This window comes from Thalassophryne amazonica, chromosome 11, assembly GCF_902500255.1.
Source record: "Thalassophryne amazonica chromosome 11, fThaAma1.1, whole genome shotgun sequence".
Classification (NCBI taxonomy): Eukaryota; Metazoa; Chordata; class Actinopteri; order Batrachoidiformes; family Batrachoididae; genus Thalassophryne; species Thalassophryne amazonica.
In genome coordinates, this window is record NC_047113.1 from 93189251 (window position 1) to 93210935 (window position 21685).

Genomic DNA, 21685 nt, shown 5'->3' on the forward strand with positions numbered 1-21685 from the left:
AATTTACATGTTCTCTTCAGGCAGTCATCTTTATAAATCTCATTGGAACGGCACCAAACAAAAGTTCCAGCATCATCACCTTGCCCAATGCAGATTCGAGATTCATCACTGAATATGACTTTCATCCAGTCATCCACAGTCCACGATTGCTTTTCTTTAGCCCATTGTAACCTTTTTTTTTCTGTTTAGGTGTTAATGATGGCTTTCGTTTAGCTTTTCTGTATGTAAATCCCATTTCCTTTAGGCGGTTTCTTACAGTTCGGTCACAGACGTTGACTCCAGTTCCCTCCCATTCGTTCCTCATTTGTTTTGTTGTGCATTTTTGATTTTTGAGACATATTGCTTTAAGTTTTCTGTCTTGACGCTTTGATGTCTTCCTTGGTCTACCAGTATGTTTGCCTTTAACAACTTTCCCATGTTGTTTGTATTTGGTCCAGAGTTTAGACACAGCTGACTGTGAACAACCAACATCTTTTGCAACATTGCGTGATGATTTACCCTCTTTTAAGAGTTTGATAATCCTCTCCTTTGTTTCAATTGACATCTCTCGTGTTGGAGCCATGATTCATGTCAGTCCACTTGGTGCAACAGCTCTCCAAGGTGTGATCACTCCTTTTTAGATGCAGACTAACAAGCAGATGTGATTTGATGCAGGTGTTAGTTTTGGGGATGAAAATTTACAGGATGATTCCATAATTTATTCCTCAGAATTGAGTGAGTCCATATTTTTTTCCTCTGCTTGGTCTAAAAAAAGTAACCGTTACTGACTGCCACAATCTTTTTTTCTTGATTTCTTATAGTGTTTCTTAAAGCCAGAAAGTTGTCATTTGATATTACTTTAGTTTTGTGTCATGTTTGTGATCTGCTTTTTTTCTACAAAATTAAACAACTGAATTAACATCCTCCGAGGCCGGTGATTCCATAATTTTTGCCAGGGGTTGTAAAACAAATGACACTGTATACAACTATTTACAATTTCCCTACTACTATCCCTACTTTCCCTACTATTACAGCTATTTACAAAATAACTTTTTTGGTGTGTTGCAGCTGTTGTGCATGTGTGTACGTGTGTGTGTGGGGGGGGGGTGTGTGCGTGTGTTCACCCATCAGCATAATGTCTTTTTGTATGGAAAGCAGTGAAACACTCGCCGGCATGCAAGGGGACACCACAGGACTTACAAAAGAGTCTGGTCTCACTGCGCAGGCCCCTACGTACACAGACCCTACACCTTCGTGCTGGTCTCGCCTTTTTGTTGGTGAGCATCAGGGGTTCCAGGTGATGGGTGGCCATCTTTCCATCCAGCCTGCTCTCTGGGTCAGTCTTATAAGGCACCCTCGGAGTAGACCTACCATCACCCTTGGCCCCCACACCTGCTTCCTCTCCCTCCTCTACCTGCTCTCCCATCTCCCTCTCATCGCCCTTCTCTTTTTCCCCCACACGTTTTGTGGTCCAGAACTGCACAACGTTGCGAATAAAAGTGAGAAGGCTTTTGGATTCTCCTCGGTTTCTGTGTTTGTAGATTATGTATGCGTTAAACATGCACAGCTGGAAAATATAAGCTACAAACTTTTTGGACCAGTTCAGTGACCTTCATATGAAGGGGTAGTACGCGATGTTCTGGTCCATTTTGTCCACCCCATTTATGGACAAGTTGTACGCCACAACACACTCTGGTTTGAACAGGGGAACCTTTTCTTTGTGTCCCTTCTGCCACACCTCAACCCTCTTCATGCTATCTGTGTGGCAGGTTGTCACCATTTTCACAAGCCGCTTGTCCTGCCACACTACCACCATCACCTTCTTATTGTGCAGCATAACGTTTTCCCCCGCCCCCAGATCAGTCTTTGCCAGGTCTGTGATGGTCTTTGGTTCCCCCCATTCTTCCTCAGTGTCCCACAGATGTTGGTTTGTGCTCCCAGTAAACACTTACAGAGCGCGACAGAATTATAAAAATTGTCCATGTAGAGCGTATAGCCATGGCCTGGGAGGCGATCAAGGAGGGAGAAAGTGGTATCCTGCAGAGTGTTCGGTGTCCCAACATAAGGCTGCATATTGAAGCAGTACCCTGTCGCAGAGTCACACAGAATGTATGACTTTATCCCATATTTCACAGGCTTTTGTGGGTTGTAAACCCTGAAAGACAGGCAGCCCCTCCACTGCATCATACCCTCATCAATGCAAATGTTTTGCCCTGGCTGATACAGCTCCTTGAACTTGTTAAGAACATAGTCTAACACTTGATGGATTTTGTACAGTCTGTCAGCTGCATCCTGTGAAGCATTGTCACTGAAATGAAGGAAACGCCATATGAGCTGGAACCTGTTCCTTGGCATGGTGTGACTGAAATGAGGTGTAGAGTCCACCTCATCTACACTCCAGTACATGTCAAGGCATGGCTTTTTGACAAAGCCAGTGAGAAAAGTGAGGCATAAGAAACTTTTCAGTTCTGGGACTGACACCGGTTTCCAAGAGGAACCTCTGCTGTGTGGCAGACTTTCTGGGTGTGCACTGAGGTACTGTGTGGTGTAAAGGTTGGTCTGGTCAACAATTTTTTTTAATGAAAGACGTGCGGACGGGTCCGCGCGTCGGGACGCAGCCGACGCGGTGCGGTGGCACAGGAAAAACACCTCCGTGTTGATAACCATTTGTAAAATCCAGGCAGCTTTTGATGGCTTTCAGTGGAGTGAGTATATGAGAAATTGTTTAACAGCTGGACATGTTCCAACTTGTCCTTAAGGCTTCCAACAGAGGTATTTTTCCTGTGGCGGAGCGTCGCGGCGGCTGCGAGCCGACGCTGCAATCCGCCCACACGTCTTTCATTAAAAAAAATCTCCTTTAACAGTGGAATATCCGGATAAAATGCTGAAACCAACTTCTTCTGAAACTTCTCTGTTCTCTCACGACGTCCTGGATCAATAGAGCCTGAAATGTGGAGGTTTTCAGCTTGAAACAGGCTGACGACGGTGCCTGAGAGCGCTGCACGACGTCTCGCACCGTGGGAAGTCCTTAAAGCGACAGTATCACCTCAAAATCTCTCATCAGCCATTAAAATTTTCACCGAAAACCAGCTTAATTTTTCAAACCGTGTCCACTTCGATGTGTCTCACAGGTTTAGAAAAAATTTTGATCAAACAAAGCGCCAGTCTCTCAGCAACTTGTCAGACAAAGGAATTCCGACGAGGGGCTGGACGACTCCTCCCACAAGGAGTGCTCACAGGCGAATGACGTCACCGACAGGCGTGGAAAAACTCACGCATGTGCACGAGGGTTCAAGCATGTCTGATGTAAAAACATATGAATGAAATCCATATAGTTTTTGAAAAAAATAAAAAGGACCTATACTTTATTGACAGACCTCGTATATGCTATATATAAGTATGTATGTACTGTACCTCCTTTGTGTGTGACCGGAGCGTCTGGGGACGAGTCTCTGCTGCTCCTCCTTGATCCAGACGGTAACCACTCATCTGAAGAATCCGGGTCAGGTTTGCTAAAACCATTGGATTCATCCTCTGAGCTGGCCACCATTTGTGTGCACCGCATGCGGCTTGGCCCAGGTTGAACTTCGTCCGTTTCTCGGGACTCCACCTCCTCTCCGCCATCCCCGCCCAAACCACCAGCGATCCCGACCCTCTCTCACTCCGTACTTCGGGAAAGAGCTTGCTCAAGTGTGAGCTGCATCAGCTTTCCTTTGCCATTCATTTTCGCCATCTTGCCTCTGCTTAGCCTCCTGGCCCTCCTCTTCTTCTCTCACTGACGATCCTTCTGAGCACACTACCGCCTCATACTGGATTAACTTCACAGTTACAACACGTATAAGCTTGATCTCCACAGACAAGCTGCGCCAGGATGTTTGCCGGCAGTTACCACGAAAACATGTAATTGACGTATATATACGTCTTTGGCAGCGAGCGGTTGGCGGCCAATTGACGTATATATACGTCTTTGGCAGCAAGTGAGTTAACAAGCAATTGAACAGGTGTACTTAGTTAAGTGGCTGGTGAGTCTATATGTCCTTTTCTGAGGTCAGTGTGACCAGTGGCCATGTGTTTTCTCACAAAAATAAATAAGACCACTGGCAGCACGCTCTGGATGGCAGTTACAGAGACAAGTCAGTTGCATCCTCGTGGATGCCACCTTGTCCCAAAGTCTCAGAAGATCCCCATGCAGCATGGTGTTGGGTATCTGCCCTTATCATTTTGGTGTAGCATTCTGGTGTAAGTGACCTTTACACATCTGGGGTTAGCGTGCCAGCCTTGCACCCATACAAGAGGACTGATCCAGTCCATCATGCAGTTGTTGTGCAATATGTTAGTCTGCTGTTAGAGCCACTGAAATGAAAATTAACATGTAGTGCAGCAGCTACCTACATGCAATGCATCTGGGGCCTCATGTACAAAGGTGGTGTACGCACAAAAACGTGGCATACATCCTTCTCCACGCCTACATTCAGATGTATCAAAAGTGAAATGACTGTGAAAGTGTGCGGTGCACCATGCAAATCTCATGACTGGCGTACGCACATTTTTGCAGCTACTGTTCCACTGCTGAGACATAGAGGTGATGCTGGGAAACTGTTAATAGTGTGAAATCAAGAAGTCATCACAGTGATGTGCACATCAGAGACACACTTATGTACAATTAACACACCCATGTGTTTGTAATTATATGGGTTGCTATAAAAGCATATGCAAAGGGATGAGGAAAATGACATTGACAATGGCTGTGATAGCGTTGTTAGAAGAACTTGCAAATTGTGCAATCCAAGGTGAGATTGTATTCAGGGAACGTGAGGATGTACTTGCAAATGACGATAATTTGCTCATATTTTGATTACCAAGGCCACTGTTACTGGAGTTGCGTGCAGAACTGCAGGCTCAGAGTGCAATACGGTGAGGAGACAGGGTTTGTTTGTGTCCAGACAGGTGCTGACCACACTGGGCTTCCTGGCAACAGGGGCTTTCCAGCGGCCCTGTCAGATCAGTCAGGAGTGTGCCTTTCAGCAGTGGTTGAAAAGCTGGCAGCTCACTGAAAGTGGGCGAAGTCGGTAACCAAATGCTGACCTCCCTCTGCTCACAGTTTTTAATGCTGCAATCAACCCACAATACAATAGCAATGTACAGTGAATTGAAGAAGTAACTTTAAAGCGATCAGATTAGAGTAACGCGTTACTTCAGTGTGTGCGCGCTGCTCTAAGCCTACAGTGTTTACAGCATCACACACATACTCCCACTAACATTTTTCCAATTTCATGTTTATTCCGTTTGCCAGAATACCAAATAAACTATCCCTGCATGTCTCCACATGGTTTTCAGCCACCTGTAGCTCACACTCGGTATAATTTATTTTCTGTTTTCATGTTGAATGATCTGATGGAGGGGGATTCGCAGCTCCAAGGGCCTATTTACATGGATTTGCATATTTAAAAAGGGGTGTGCAAAGGGAGGAGTTTGGTAGGTCTGCATGTGTGCTCAATTCCACATTCCGTGCTTGGATCCATCTGTACAAAATACTTTGTTACATCTTTTGGTGCTTACACCAGTTTCTGGGTTATAGCGTATGCCATGTTTCAGCAGCAAATCCATGCAATTCTTTGTACATGAGGCTCCAGCTGAATTTCAAACTAATTCCTGTAGTATATGTTTATAATTTGTGTCTGTAGCATGGCCCAAGCAGAGGGTCACCCCTTTGAGTCTGGTCTGCTTGAGGTTTCTTCCTCAAAGGGAGTTTTTCCTTACCACTGTTACTCTGGGGGTTGGTAAGGTTAGACCTTACTTGTGTGAATGCCTTGAGGCAACCTTGTTGTGATTTGGCAATGTATAAATAAGTGAAAATGAAATTAAATGTTGTAAAATGATATACCCCCAAATGTTGCACCTTTTTGCCATTATTTCATATGTTGTGGTTTTCTGTACAAAATAACTTTAAGCATACAACTATGAAACAAAAACACAATCGTACCATGTCCATACACACTTAAGGGCCCCATCAGACATAGTACAAATAAGTTCAACTCAGAGCAAATCACGGCGGAAGAGCTCATATGAGTGAACCACAAAAATATTGAGCCAACGGGCAGGCATGAACGATACTGCTGCAGTGGTTTTGTGCACGCGGGAAGACAGTGCAAGCAGCTGCAGCATGTGTAACCACATCGCATAGCTGCTGTGAAAATAAAAAAAAAGAAATACATGCCACCCACGGGATTCAAGCTTGCAATTTCTGAAAGCTCTGATTGCCAGTCAGAAACTTTACCACTGAGCCACCATCTCTGTCCTGTAAAAGGTGTGGCAAAATGCCTGATATCAAGAAGGACATGGATGTATTTAAAAACAAATACAACCACACACCATATAAAAACACCGCATTTCATTGAATCCCTCTTATCAAGCGGGCAATACAAGTATGATCCATCTGTTCCTCTGTAGATGACCCATGGTCATAGACGTACAATAATGAGGTTGAGGTTCTCTTATTTAATTTGGGTAACCAAAGAAAGTCTGAACGAAGGACTTATTCCCAGAAGGGCCCACAGTACGTGTCTCTCACTCCTCCCCACCACTGTTGTTAAGAGTGCCAGTTGGGAGCATGGGTGCAATCGGGAAATGAACCTGAATTGCCGGTATCCCAGTCCAACGTGCAAGCCATTACGCCACCACCTCCCTATTGCAGCTTCTCATTCATGTCATTTCATGACAGGACGCTCTTATCATGTCCACACCTGCTGGTGGCGTGTCCAGCCGGCCCTGTGTGAGCATCCCACCCAACACGCATGTCTTGTGGATGGCGCACCGCAGGACAGACACCGTGTCATATGGAACAGAGCTCACGTGGATGACGTGACATTCAGATCACCCGCTACATGTTATGATCTGATGGTCCGTTTCACCTGGGGTAGCCTGTCAATGTGCATGCCATTCGCATGCTCGCTGCAGCCCAATGCAACCGTGATATATGTTTTTGTGTATGTCCACATGAGGACAGCAAGCAGACACACATGCATCACAGTGGACAGTTGTTAATTCATGTCCGTCCATCTGTGGTTCTGGACGGTACGTGTTCACAGTCCAGAACCACAGATCTCCACAGCCGCTTCTGTTGGCAGCCAAACCCCGTAAGATTTCAGCGCACACACCAACGTGTCACTGTGTCTGTTTGTAAATCCACACTCTTGAGGGCACTTAGACAAATTTCACATCCAGCTCGACAGTGATCATCTGCTGACTGTTGTCGTGCTAATAGTGTGAATGTGCCAAGCGAGCGGTGTTAGATGTTTGTGTGTGTCAGCTGGAATTTGGCCAACACCTGCTGCGAGAGGTTTCTATGGGCTCTCACAGCGCACATTCTGTCTTTCAGTGGCTGGTGTGCACAAATAGCAACAGGTGGATGATGCGTTCGAGGCAGCTACAATTTTATACAATTGCATACAATTCCTGCTTCATGTGCAATTCGACCACATTCGTACTATGTCTGAAGGGGCCCTAACACATTCTCTCGCACACAACTGTATTTGTATGTTGGCTTCTTCGCAATGCAAAGATATTGCTTTTTATATTCCAAAGCTCACTGGGGCAGAGAAAAGGTTAAATTAAGGATCTGATGAGATAGACTGTGACATGCTTGCATTTAACAGAGTAACAGCCTCTGCTCACTCTACCCAGACACGACAAAAGGTCAATGCTATTGCTGCTGGGTTAAATCAGATGCATGACTCCAGTTTAATTTCACTCTCTGTGTGAAGTTCTCTGTTACTCATTTGCGTTGTTTTCTGTTGACAACGCTTACATGCGGGTGAACAGGAGTGCATCCGAAAAAGTATTCACAGCGCTTTCCTTTTTCACACTTTATGTTACAGGCTTATTCCAAAATGGAGAAAATTAATTTTTCCCTCAAAATTCTACTAACACCCCAAAATGACAACATTGAAAAATGTTTTTAAAGAAATGTATGCAAATGTATTCAAAAATAAATAAATAAAAAATAACATCACATGAAAATTCAGTAAGGTATATCTTATATATTATATTCCAATTTTAAGGTGGAACTATGCCAGTATACAAAGGTATATCTAAATATCTAAAAAGGAAGAGTAAAATAGGAGAGTAGAAAAGAGTAGAGTAGAGCCACTTAGGTGCCCGGTCTTGAGAACCAGGGATGGTAGGTTAAAAAGCTTTTTTTATCCCATGGGAATTCTCCCTACCCACCTAAGCAGCTCAAGAAAAAGGTATATATAATATAATAAATAATAAGACATAAGAAGGATAAGACATCACAGGAGAAGATTGTAGTATAGGTAATTAGTATGTAGACTAGTAGTAAAATCAAATGTAGTTAGTAGGCTAAGCTACAGAAGCAGAAGCTATGAGTGTGTGTGTGTGTGTGTGTGTGTGTGTGTGTGTGTGTGTGTGTGTGTGTGTGTGTGTGTGTGTGTGTGTGTGTGTGTGTGTGTGTGTACATAAATGTTCACATTCTTAGCTCAACATTTTGTTAATGCACCTTTGGCAGCAATTATAGTCTCAAGTCTTCTTGAATATGATGCCACATGCTCTGCACACCTATTTTTGGGCAGTTTTGCCCATTCATCTTTGCAGCACCCCTCAAGCTCCATCAGGATCCATCCATTGTCCTGCTGAAAGGTGAACCATCGCCCCAGTCTGAGGTAAAGCATACTCTGGAGCAGGTTTTCATCCAAGATATATCTATATATTGTTGCATTCATCTTTCCTTCAATCCTGACTATTCCCCCAGGTCCTGCTGCTCCCCACAGCATGATGGTGCCACCACCATGCTTCACTGTAGGAATTGTGCCTTGTTTCCTCCAAATATGATGCCTGGCATTCACAGAATAGTTGAATCTTTGTCTCATCAGACCAGAGGTGTTATGTGGGCCGCCGAAGAGGAGGTACTGCTGGCCCACCACCACCAGAGGGCGTCCTGCTTGGAGTGTGGGCTCCAAGCACGAGAGGGCGCCAGACCCAGAAGAAGTGACAGCTGTCACTCATCGCACCAGCTGTCACTCATTTACACCACTATATAAGCCGGACTGCAACTCCACCTCCCCGCCGAGAAATCAACTACCGAAGAGGTAACTTTCTCTGCTGACTCAAATCGTTGAGTAATAATCTGAACTTCTTTTGCAGCCGTTATCCTGTGGTGTTTGTCCTTATCTGTGGGATTGGCGTTTGGTGTGATCAGCGACGGCTTCGCCTCACACCCCAAACCAGATAAGTGGTTAAACAGGAGCTGCACGAGTGTGTGATTGGAGGTGGAGGTGCTCCCTCCTAACTGAGTGCAGACTATGGATTACTGAGTGTGCGACTTCACACTCATCCATCCTGTCTTGTTTTCTGCCAGCAGTACCAGGGTCGACAGCCGAAGACAGAGGCCACCTGGGGACTCGGGACTTGGCGGCTCCGGTGTTCTTCAGGCCGTTGGTGGTGGAAGCCGTGTGGGACACGGCTCATCTCTCGTCGGGGTCTTCTATCTTCGAGCCTGCCCACACGTCACCTGGAGTTAATTGACTATATATATTTTGTGTGTTTAGTTGTGTGTTGTCACAACATTAAATTGTTACTTATTGGCTTATTCATTGTTGAAATGCCGGTTCTCGACTGCACCAGTTCTGGTGCAGCCTGATCCTGATCGCCAGTACATAGTGGAAGTGGACGCCTCTGACTCAGGGATAGGAGCCGTGCTGTCCCAGAGCGTGGAGGCTGATAAGGTTCTCCATCCTTGTGCCTATTTTTCCCGCAGGTTGACCCCAGCTGAACGGAATTATGACGTCGGCAATCGGGAGCTCCTCACGGTGAAGGAGGCTCTTGAAGAGTGGAGACACCTGCTGGAGGGGGCGTCGTTGCCTTTCACGGTTTTCACGGACCATCGGAACCTGGAGTACATCCGGACCGCCAAGCGGCTGAACCCCAGGCAAGCCCGCTGGTCTCTGTTCTTTGGGCACTTTGACTTCCGGATCACATACCAACCCGGGACCAAAAACCAAAAATCGGATGCGTTGTCCCGGGTGCACGAAGAAGAAACCAAGGCAGGGCTGTCGAACCCCACCGAGACCATCATCCCCGAGTCCACTGTCGTGGCCTCCCTCACCTGGGACGTGGAGAAGACCGTCCGGGAGGCCCTGGCAAGGAGCCCGGACCCGTGGACCGGCCCCAAGAACAGAATGTATGTCCCACCAGAGGCCAGAGCTGCCGTATTGGACTTCTGTCACGGATCCAAGCTCTCCTGTCATCCCGGAGTGCGTAGGACCGTGGTATTGGTCCAGCAGCGCTTCTGGTGGGCGTCACTGGAAACCGACATTCGGGACTACGTCCAGGCCTGTACCATCTGCGCCAGGGGCAAGGCAGACCATCGGAAGACCTCGGGACTCCTCCAACCCCTGCCGGTGCCTCACCGCCCCTGGTCTCACATCGGCCTGGACTTCATCACGGGCCTCCCGCCGTCCCAGGGCAACACCATCATTCTCACGATAGTGGACCGGTTCTCCAAGGCGGCCCACTTCATGGCCCTCCCGAAGCTCCCGACGGCCCAGGAGACGGCAGACCTCCTGGTCCACCACATCATGCGGCTGCATGGGATACCATCAGACATCATATCAGATCGTGGTCCCCGGTTCTCTTCGCAAGTTTGGAGGAGCTTCTGTAAGGAGCTGGGGGCCACCGTGAGCCTCTCGTCCGGGTACCACCCCCAGACAAACAGCCAGGCAGAGCGGGCTAACCAGGAGTTGGAGCAGGCCCTTCGTTGCGTCACCTCCGTGTGCCCGGCGGACTGGAGTCACCATCTGGCCTCGATCGAGTATGCCCATAACAGCCAAGTCTCGTCTGCTACCGGCCTCTCCCCTTTTGAGGCATGTTTGGGGTACCAGCCCCCATTGTTCCCGCTGGTGGAGGGAGAGGTCGGTGTGCCCTCGGTCCAGGCCCACCTCAGGAGGTGCCGCCGGGTGTGGCGGACCGCCCGCTCTGCCCTGTTAAAGGCCCGGACGAGGGCCAAGACCCATGCGGACCGCCGGCGTTCCCCGGCCCCCACATACCAGCCCGGGCATGAGGTGTGGCTTTCGACAAAGGACATCCCTCTCTGTGTGGACTCCCCTAAGTTGAAAGACAGATACATAGGACCATTCAAAATCCTCAAAATCATCAACCCGGCCGCAGTGAAGCTCCAACTCCCAGCTTCACTGCGGATCCACCCTGTGTTCCATGTGTCCCGCATCAAGCCACACCACACCTCGCCCCTCTGTGCACCTGGACCTACGCCGCCTCCTGCCCGGCTCATCGACGGGGAGCCTGCTTGGACAGTCCGCAGGCTCCTGGACATCCATCGTAAGGGCCGGGGGTTCCAATATCTGGTGGACTGGGAGGAGTATGGACCTGAAGAACACTCCTGGGTGAAGAGGAGCTTCATCCTGGACCCGGCCCTCCTGGCCGATTTCTACAAAAGACACCCGGACAAGTCAGGTCGGGCGCCAGGAGGCGCCCGTTGAGGGGGGGGTCCTGTTATGTGGGCCACTGAAGAGGAGGTACTGCTGGCCCACCACCACCAGAGGGCGTCCTGCTTGGAGTGCGGGCTCCAAGCACGAGAGGGCGCCAGACCCAGAAGAAGTGACAGCTGTCACTCATCGCACCAGCTGTCACTCATCTACACCACTATATAAGCCGGACTGCAACTCCACCTCCCCGCCGAGAAATCAACTACCGAAGAGATAACTTTCTCTGCTGACTCAAATCGTTGAGTAATAATCTGAACTTCTTTTGCAGCCGTTATCCTGTGGTGTTTGTCCTTATCTGTGGGATTGGCGTTTGGTGTGATCAGCGACGGCTTCGCCTCACACCCCAAACCAGATAAGTGGTTAAACAGGAGCTGCACGAGTGTGTGATTGGAGGTGGAGGTGCTCCCTCCTAACTGAGTGCAGACTGTGGATTACTGAGTGTGCGAATTCACACTCATCCATCCTGTCTTGTTTTCTGCCAGCAGTACCAGGGTCGACAGCCAAAGACAGAGGCCACCTGGGGACTCGGGACTTGGCGGCTCCGGTGTTCTTCAGGCCGTTGGTGGTGGAAGCCGTGTGGGATGCGGCTCATCTCTCGTCGGGGGTCTTCTATCTTCGAGCCTGCCCACACGTCACCTGGAGTTAATTGACTATATATATTTTGTGTGTTTAGTTGTGTGTTGTCACAACATTAAATTGTTACTTATTGGCTTATTCATTGTCTTTTCCTTTGCGCCCCCTGTTGTGGGTCCGTGCTACGACACCTTCCCAACAAGAGGATTTTGTTTCTCATGAATTGAGAGTCCTTCAGGTGCCTTTTGGCAAACTCCAGGTGGGCTGCCATGTGCATTTTACTAAGGAGTGGCTTCCATCTGGCTACTCTGCCACAGAGCTATTGCCATTGGTGGGCTGAGAGTGTAATGGTAGTTTCCATGTATTTTTGTTTAGGAATTTCTTAGACAGTAAGCCTGGGGGTTGGTCAAGCTCATCTGGGTGGGCAAAACCTCACTATGATTTTCTGAAAGCGCTATGTCTCAGGTGTCCAAAAAGGTATGATAGCATTTTCTAGCTGTCGGCTTTACCTTATTTTTCAATGTTTATATTGCAGAACCAGCGACGCCCACTCACGTCACCAAAAATCAAACTTGTGCACCTATATACCTTTACTAAGTTGTTCCATATTCTGTGAAACATAACATATTATATACCTAATGAAAGCTGAGAATATAAGCTTTCTACTGATGTCTACCATGTAACAAGTTTCTGTAGGCTATAGGTATACAGTGCGTCATGTGTATCTAAGAGGAAATAAATTTATGTGATTTCAGAAATTCCATTTACAGTTTTTCCTTTTCACTTTACAATCACAGTGAGCTACTTCAAGGTATGTTTATCTGAAAGACCTTTTTCTCAGGATTCCAAAAATGTATGACAACATTGTGTAGATGTTTGTCTTTTCTATGTTTATGAGGTGTTTATTGAGTACTGTCGTCACTCTGTTTGACACACCCAAACACGCTTCTGGATTTGCACATTGTGTTAATTGTACAATATGTTGCTGAACATAACTTATGCTGTTGGAATACATTATTTTTCATTCAATTTTGAGAAAATAAAAATGTGAAATGATATATTTCAGTGTGCACAAGTTTGGTGAATCTATAAAATATATTTGAAATTGCAGTATTGTAATAGAAATAATCAAAAATTGTATTACACATTGCTTTATTTAGCAAAATAATAATCAAAATATAATACAATAGTTTGCATGTGATCTTGATAATATAACATATATAAACTAACACTGTCACATCCAGTGAAGGCATTCATTCTGATTACAGGGTTCCACTCCAAGAGTTGCTGCAACTTTCTGGATGTATGTGATCTTGCAACAGTTTCTTGTGCCTGACCTTAAGAGGATCTGACAACCAATCACATCAGAGACGGCCATATTCAGGACAAATACATCAGTGTCCTCTGCACAGATGACAACTACCTTATAGCCTGCCTTTGCTGCATGTGCTGTGTGAAGAAGGAGACGGGCATCTGCTTCTTCCTGTGTGCTGTGGAGATCCTCATCCTCTTCACTTCCATCCTTTATTATCTGAAAGCATAGGTCACCTGCTGTGACATACATAATCTTGTCACCAAGTTTGTATCTGTACTGTTGCTGTCTCCACATCTTCACAAGAAATTCAATCAGATTGGCTTTGTTTCCAGTTTTGTTGAGAAATAATCTCCACTGTCTAACGAGTTGTGAAGGTGCAATACTCTATAGTCTCCTTCCATGTTCTTCACCCCAAAGTTGTCACTCCAGATTCATGATCGACAGCTCATTGTATTCAGTTCTGTGACTTAAGCATCCTTCATCTTGCCATCAACAAGACTGCCTGTGCAACATCATTCAGTCTTTCATCCATGAACTTCTTGTAGTCATTTTCACCAATCTCCTTGGCTCTGGTAAGGTCAGTAGCTACTTCAGGGGTTGCAGCTTTTGCAGTTGATAGACTAACAATGTCTTGTGGATCAGAAAATGTGTTCACCCAGAAGATTTTTTCCAGAAGATTGACAACTGCTGAAACTGCGTCTTCATCTTTGATTATGCGAGATGGTCTGAAGTCATTGTGGCCCTGAGTTCCTTTGTTCAGTGACACAAGATTCCGTAGCTGTCCTAAGGCAGTTCTCCTGTACTCAGCTGAGATGTAGTGTCACTTCACAGCTGCTGCTTAGAGGCTGAACTTTGTGGTTCCTCCTGCAGTTTGAGTATCTTTGTTTACTGTCACCTCCAAGGCCTGATCAATTGGGAGACGTCCAAATGGATTGTCATCAGATAATTGGACAGAGAAATTGCCCTTCTTGAACTCCTCATAGACATCAGGGTGGGTTTCTGGAAGGGCAGCCATCTGTGCATAGTATGCAGATAAGTATCGGGCATAATTACCTCACCCAAGGAGGTTATGTTTTCGGTCGAGTTTGTTTGTTTGTTTATCTGTCTGTTTGTCAGAAGGATAACTCAAAAAGTTTTGAACGGATTTGGAGGAAATTTTGTGGAGTGGTTGGAAATGACAAGAGGAACAAGTGATTAAATTTTAGTGGTGATCCGGATCACAGTCCAGATCCAGGAATTTTTTAAAGGATTCTTCACCATTGCGGGATAGGGGGAATTTTGACATTCTAGTTTCTAACTCCACAAAAACAAGGCAGAAAGACTTAAAAAAAAAATTAGGGTGTAACATAGTCAAATGTTCTATCAAACAACAAAGTTTGGTGATGATCGGATCTGCATTCCGGATCTGGTGATCCAGAATATGCAAAAATATAGGGAAAATAGAAAATGTGTCAGTGTGAGGTGACAAATGAAGCTAGAGATGCACAACTAACACCAAATTGTAGCTGAATCTGTACTGATTCAGTAAGGTGTCATCAGATTTGATGTAGCTTCAAATGTTATGGAGCTAGATCCAGAAGAAAACCGTCACTACCAAAAAATCGTTTTTATACAATAACTTTAGAACTAATAAAGACATAAAAGTAATTCCAAGTTCTAGTGGTATGTTTTCATGGTCAAGGATGTCAAATATAAAGGAAAGAAAAGTGTATGTATCATAGTTTTGGTTGTAACACTGAATTGTTGAATAGATCACTGTGCCAAGGAGGGAATCTCTTTAGGGTCAGTGACCCTATGGCCTTGTTAGTAAACAATGTCAAATACAACACACTGCAAAGAGGAAATCCTGTTATGTGCAGACGCAGGTTGAGGAGCGGACCAACTTCTGACCAAACCCAGCGCTAAATAACCAGAAAGCGGTTCCAAAAACAAAACAATTTTATTTTTCTCCTGTGCAATAATTGGTGTACAACATAAATGTGCGTTTGTCTGGCGAGGTGAAGGACGGTGCGCTCTCCAGCGCCCAAATGGATCACACCTCGGCGCTTCTGGAACCAGACTCACCGCCGAACACCCCCCAGGTGGATACGACAAACTCACTCTGAAGGATGGAAAAGGTGAGGTAAGCCAACAGCTACAACAAATATCCTTCAAAGGCACACACTATCAGCAACACATTCAGGTCTGAATTTAAGCTTTATGTAAATGAGCAGCTTCTCACAACAGGTGGAGGATCATCATTCCGTACGCCACGGCAGTGAGAAGCGAGCTGCACAATTCTCATCAATATTCAAATATACTGCGTAACAAAATACGAAATTACTGTTAACACTTATTTATTCTGCAAGTCATTCTGGGGGGGGGTTGTTTGTTATTTTTCTTTGTGAAATTATGTTGGTATTGTGTTGTTGGGGCTGTGTTGGGTTGTTGGATTTGGGTGTTTTTCTTTTCTTCCCGGGGTTGGATGGGACGGTCCCCTGGGGAGGGTTTGGGTGGGTTTTGTGTTTTTTCTTGTATGTTGGGTTGTATATGGGACTTTTTGTTGATGCCAGCTGGCCTTCCAACCGCGGTGCCCTGTCCTGCTGTCTGCGGTGGACCTTGGGAGTGTTACGCTGTCTGCTTCCTGACGTGGACCCCGGAGGGAGGTGCTGTTCTCGGGCCTGGTCTGTTCGGTCGCCGGGAGGCTTCCCGTTGATGGGGGTGTACTGTTGTGTGTTGGGGGGTTTGGCTGGACATTTTGGTGTTGTTTTCTTTTCTTTGCTCTCCAGGTGGTATGCAAACTGGTTTTTGTCTGTGGAGAAGGTGCTGGCAGAAGAGTCCTTCACCCTCATCAGCATTATTAGCTGCACCTGTGGAGGATGTTCACGTGCAGGCCTACTGACTCGCAGCACCTGTGGATGATGCTCACATGCAAACTTAAAGACTTTCAGCTGAAGCAGATAATGAGATGGCGTTCTGCATTTAAGCCATGAGTGGTTCAAGCAGAATTGCCGGGAACTCGACCTTGTGACGTTCGTTTGTGAGACGCTGAGGACCACGCCAGGGTTTGACACATCGTGCCTGTGAAGGAGGACGGGTGAGGGACACATGCTGTCAGCACACATCAGAGGTGATTATTGTCTGAATAAGTGTTAACAGTAATTTGGTATTTTGTTACGCAGTATATTTGAATATTGATGAGAATTGTGCAGCTCGCTTCTCACTGCCGTGGCGTACGGACTGATGATCCTCCACCTGTTGTGAGAAGCTGCTCATTTACATAAAGCTTAAATTCAGACCTGAATGTGTTGCTGATAGTGTGTGCCTTTGAAGGATATTTGTTGTAGCTGTTGACTTACCTCACCTTTTCCATCCTTCAGAGTCACTTTGTCGTATCCACCTGGGGGGTGTTCGGCGGTGAGTCTGGGTCCAGAAGCGCCGAGCTGTGATCCATTTGGGCGCTGGAGAGCGCGCCGTCCTTCACCTCGCCAGACAAACGCACATTTATGTTGTACACCAATTATTGCACAGGAGAAAAATAAAATTGTTTTGTTTTTGGAACCGCTTTCTGGTTATTTAGCGCTGGGTTCGGTCAGACGTTGGTCCGCTCCTCAACCTGCGTCTGCACATAACAGTAGTTCCCGGCCATTCCAAAATGGACCCAGCAGCAGAAGCGGTTCCATTTGCTGAAAGAGTTCAAGAACACTTGGAGAAAATATGGGAGCAATTACAGCATCTCGCAAATCAAATTAAACAAACAGATGCTCGCATTACGGAGCTTGCAGCGCAAGCCGTTCTGCTTCCTGCTGCTCCAGCTGCGGCACTATCGATACCGGTGCAGATAACTCCGTCACCCAAGGGGAGGCGGAGTGCGGCGGATTATTCCGTGGATTTCCGAATTTTGTCTGCTCAGTCCAGTTGGGATGCCGCAGCTTTAAGAGGAGTGTTTGTGGATGGTTTGAACGATTCATTAAAAGACGAGATAGTAGTCCGTGATGAACCAAAAGATTTAGATGAACTAATATCTTTGGTTATTCGTCTAGATGATCAGATAAAGGAGCGTGGACGCGAGAGATGGCGGACATCAGAGCGGGTCTTTTCATCTTGGGGCTTTCCCCGACACAGATCTGGGCTGCCTCTTCTTCGCCCCACTGAGACTCCTCCGACGGGACCTCTGGCTCCTCTTGCGGATGAGCCCATGCAGCTCGGACGAGCTGAAGCCGCCATATTGCCCCGGTCACATAAGCGTCAAGAAAGATAGTGATGACGTATCTCCAGGTGTTCTGGGACAGGCAAAATAATGGACACACAAAAAAAAACAAACCTTTGGTTGTTTAGTTATTTGGGCTATTTTTGTTTTTTTTTTTGTGAGGGGTTATAAATTGTTTGGGGTTTTAGGGGCGGTTCTGGTGGAGTGAACGACTGGCAGTTCGGAGCTCGGCTGGACTCAGGTAATTGTTTGTTTTCATTATTTGGACTTAGGTATTTTCTGTTTGAGGATTGGGTCGTTTTGTTTTGTTGTTTTTTATTTCCCTGCTTCCCTAACCCCAACCTCACATTGCTCTGAGACCGTTTGTCTTTTGGGTTGTGGGGTGGTGCAGGTTGGTCACGCTGAGCGTTTCTCAGAAGACCTCTGCACCTAGGGGGGGGTTGTCAGGGGCGTTTTTTTGGGTTTGGTTAGGGCCCGGTTCCTCTCCAGCCCCGGTGGGCCTTTGACCGTTTGTCATTGGTGTTACCGGGGTGTGGTGCAGCGGGAACATACCTCAGTCGGAGTGGTGGGCCGATCTGTTGCCGTTCGCCATTTCGGTAGTTCCACCCCTCCCGATGGTCTGGTGGTATGGTCGGGTTGGGGCACCGGACGTATTTCTGGTTTTCCGCTGCGCTTCGGGGATGGGACCGGGTTAGTTTTTCCTGTTTCCTTCCCCAGCTTGGTAGTTTTGTGCCGTTCGCCAAAATTGAGCTGACGATAGGCTTTGGGAGTGATCTGGGGTCTTTTGAGGTGCTGGGGGAGGTAACAGGGTTTGCCGGTTGTTTTATTTGCCCCCGGGGTGGTTTAATGAAGTCCGCCGGGGGTTGGATTTTGTGTTTCTTATGTTTCCTTCCAGGTTCCACCTCCAGGGTTGATGGGACGGTCCTCTGGGGGGGAATTGGCTTGTGGGGCTGACTAGCCAAGTTTGGCCGGGTCTGGGGTTCCTGGGTTGTGGGGAGGGTGCCTCCTGGGGTTGATGGTACGGTCCTCTGGGGGGCGCTGTTGCTCCATGTGTACCTGGGGACCTCTGTGGGATTCCGGCTTTGGCTGTTTCTCCTGGAACTGGTGGTAATGGTCTTCTGGGGGGTGGTGGGCTCTGCAAGTCATTCTGGGGGGGGTTGTTTGTTATTTTTCTTTGTGAAATTATGTTGGTATTGTGTTGTTGGGGCTGTGTTGGGTTGTTGGATTTGGGTGTTTTTCTTTTCTTCCCGGGGTTGGATGGGACGGTCCCCTGGGGAGGGTTTGGGTGGGTTTTGTGTTTTTTCTTGTATGTTGGGTTGTATATGGGACTTTTTGGGGTTTTTTGTTGATGCCAGCTGGCCTTCCAGCCGCGGTGCCCTGTCCTGCTGTCTGCGGTGGACCTTGGGAGTGTTACGCTGTCTGCTTCCTGACGTGGACCCCGGAGGGAGGTGCTGTTCTCGGGCCTGGTCTGTTCGGTCGCCGGGAGGCTTCCCGTTGATGGGGGTGTACTGTTGTGTGTTGGGGGGTTTGGCTGGACATTTTGGTGTTGTTTTCTTTTCTTTGCTCTCCAGGTGGTATGCAAACTGGTTTTTGTCTGTGGAGAAGGTGCTGGCAGAAGAGTCCTTCACCCTCATCAGCATTATTAGCTGCACCTGTGGAGGATGTTCACGTGCAGGCCTACTGACTCGCAGCACCTGTGGATGATGCTCACGTGCAAACTTAAAGACTTTCAGCTGAAGCAGATAATGAGATGGCGTTCTGCATTTAAGCCATGAGTGGTTCAAGCAGAATTGCCGGGAACTCGACCTTGTGACGTTCGTTTGTGAGACGCTGAGGACCACGCCAGGGTTTGACACATCGTGCCTGTGAAGGAGGACGGGTGAGGGACACATGCTGTCAGCACACATCAGAGGTGATCATTGTCTGAATAAGTGTTAACAGTAATTTCGTATTTTGTTACGCAGTATATTTGAATATTGATGAGAATTGTGCAGCTCGCTTCTCACTGCCGTGGCGTACGGAATGATGATCCTCCACCTGTTGTGAGAAGCTGCTCATTTACATAAAGCTTAAATTCAGACCTGAATGTGTTGCTGATAGTGTGTGCCTTTGAAGGATATTTGTTGTAGCTGTTGGCTTACCTCACCTTTTCCATCCTTCAGAGTGAGTTTGTCGTATCCACCTGGGGGGTGTTCGGCGGTGAGTCTGGTTCCAGAAGCGCCGAGGTGTGATCCATTTGGGCGCTGGAGAGCGCACCGTCCTTCACCTCGCCAGACAAACGCACATTTATGTTGTACACCAATTATTGCACAGGAGAAAAATAAAATTGTTTTGTTTTTGGAACTGCTTTCTGGTTATTTAGCGCTGGGTTTGGTCAGAAGTTGGTCCGCTCCTCAACCTGCGTCTGCACATAACAGGATTTCCTCTTTGCAGTGTGTTGTATTTGACATTGTTTACTAACAAGGCCATAGGGTCACTGACCCTAAAGAGATTCCCTCCTTGGCACAGTGATCTATTCAACAATTCAGTGTTACAACCAAAACTATGATACATACACTTTTCTTTCCTTTATATTTGACATCCTTGACCATGAAAACATACCACTAGAACTTGGAATTACTTTTATGTCTTTATTAGTTCTAAAGTTATTGTATAAAAACGATTTTTTGGTAGTGACGGTTTTCTTCTGGATCTAGCTCCATAACATTTGAAGCTACATCAAATCTGATGACACCTTACTGAATCAGTACAGATTCAGCTACAATTTGGTGTTAGCTGTGCATCTCTAGCTTCATTTGTCACCTCACACTGACACATTTTCTATTTTCCCTATATTTTTGCATATTCTGGATCACCAGATCCGGAATGCAGATCCGATCATCACCAAACTTTGTTGTTTGATAGAACATTTGACTATGTTACACCCTAATTTTTTTTAAAAGTCTTTCTGCCTTGTTTTTGTGGAGTTAGAAACTAGAATGTCAAAATTCCCCCTATCCCGCAATGGTGAAGAATCCTTTAAAAAATTCCTGGATCTGGACTGTGATCCGGATCACCACTAAAATTTAATCACTTGTTCCTCTTGTCATTTCCAACCACTCCACAAAATTTCCTCCAAATCCGTTCAAAACTTTTTGAGTTATCCTTCTGACAAACAGACAGATAAACAAACAAACAAACTCGACCGAAAACATAACCTCCTTGGGTGAGGTAATTATGCCCGATACTTATCTGCATACTATGCACAGATGGCTGCCCTTCCAGAAACCCACCCTGATGTCTATGAGGAGTTCAAGAAGGGCAATTTCTCTGTCCAATTATCTGATGACAATCCATTTGGACGTCTCCCAATTGATCAGGCCTTGGAGGTGACAGTAAACAAAGATACTCAAACTGCAGGAGGAACCACAAAGTTCAGCCTCTAAGCAGCAGCTGTGAAGTGACACTACATCTCAGCTGAGTACAGGAGAACTGCCTTAGGACAGCTACGGAATCTTGTGTCACTGAACAAAGGAACTCAGGGCCACAATGACTTCAGACCATCTCGCATAATCAAAGATGAAGACGCAGTTTCAGCAGTTGTCAATCTTCTGGAAAATCCGGAATCCCACAGAGGTCCCCAGGTACACATGGAGCAACAGCGCCCCCCAGAGGACCGTACCATCAACCCCAGGAGGCACCCTCCCCACAACCCAGGAACCCCAGACCCGGCCAAACTTGGCTAGTCGGCCCCACAAGCCAATTCCCCCCCCAGAGGACCGTCCCATCAACCCTGGAGGTGGAACCTGGAAGGAAACATAAGAAACACAAAATCCAACCCCCGGCGGACTTCAATAAACCACCCCGGGGGCAAATAAAACAACTGGCAAACCCTGTTACCTCCCCCAGCACCTCAAAAGACCCCAGATCACTCCCAGAGCCTATCGTCAGCTCAATTTAACACACAACAAATCCCTCATGACAAACTATACAGGGCTGGGGGGCACAATGAATTTATTAGATGAAGGACTATCATTTGGCATTATTATATTTTAGTGGCAATGAATATCACTATCCAGATTACTTCACTTAGCAAAAGCAAAGTGATGAGTCAGCAGTATACTCAGTAGT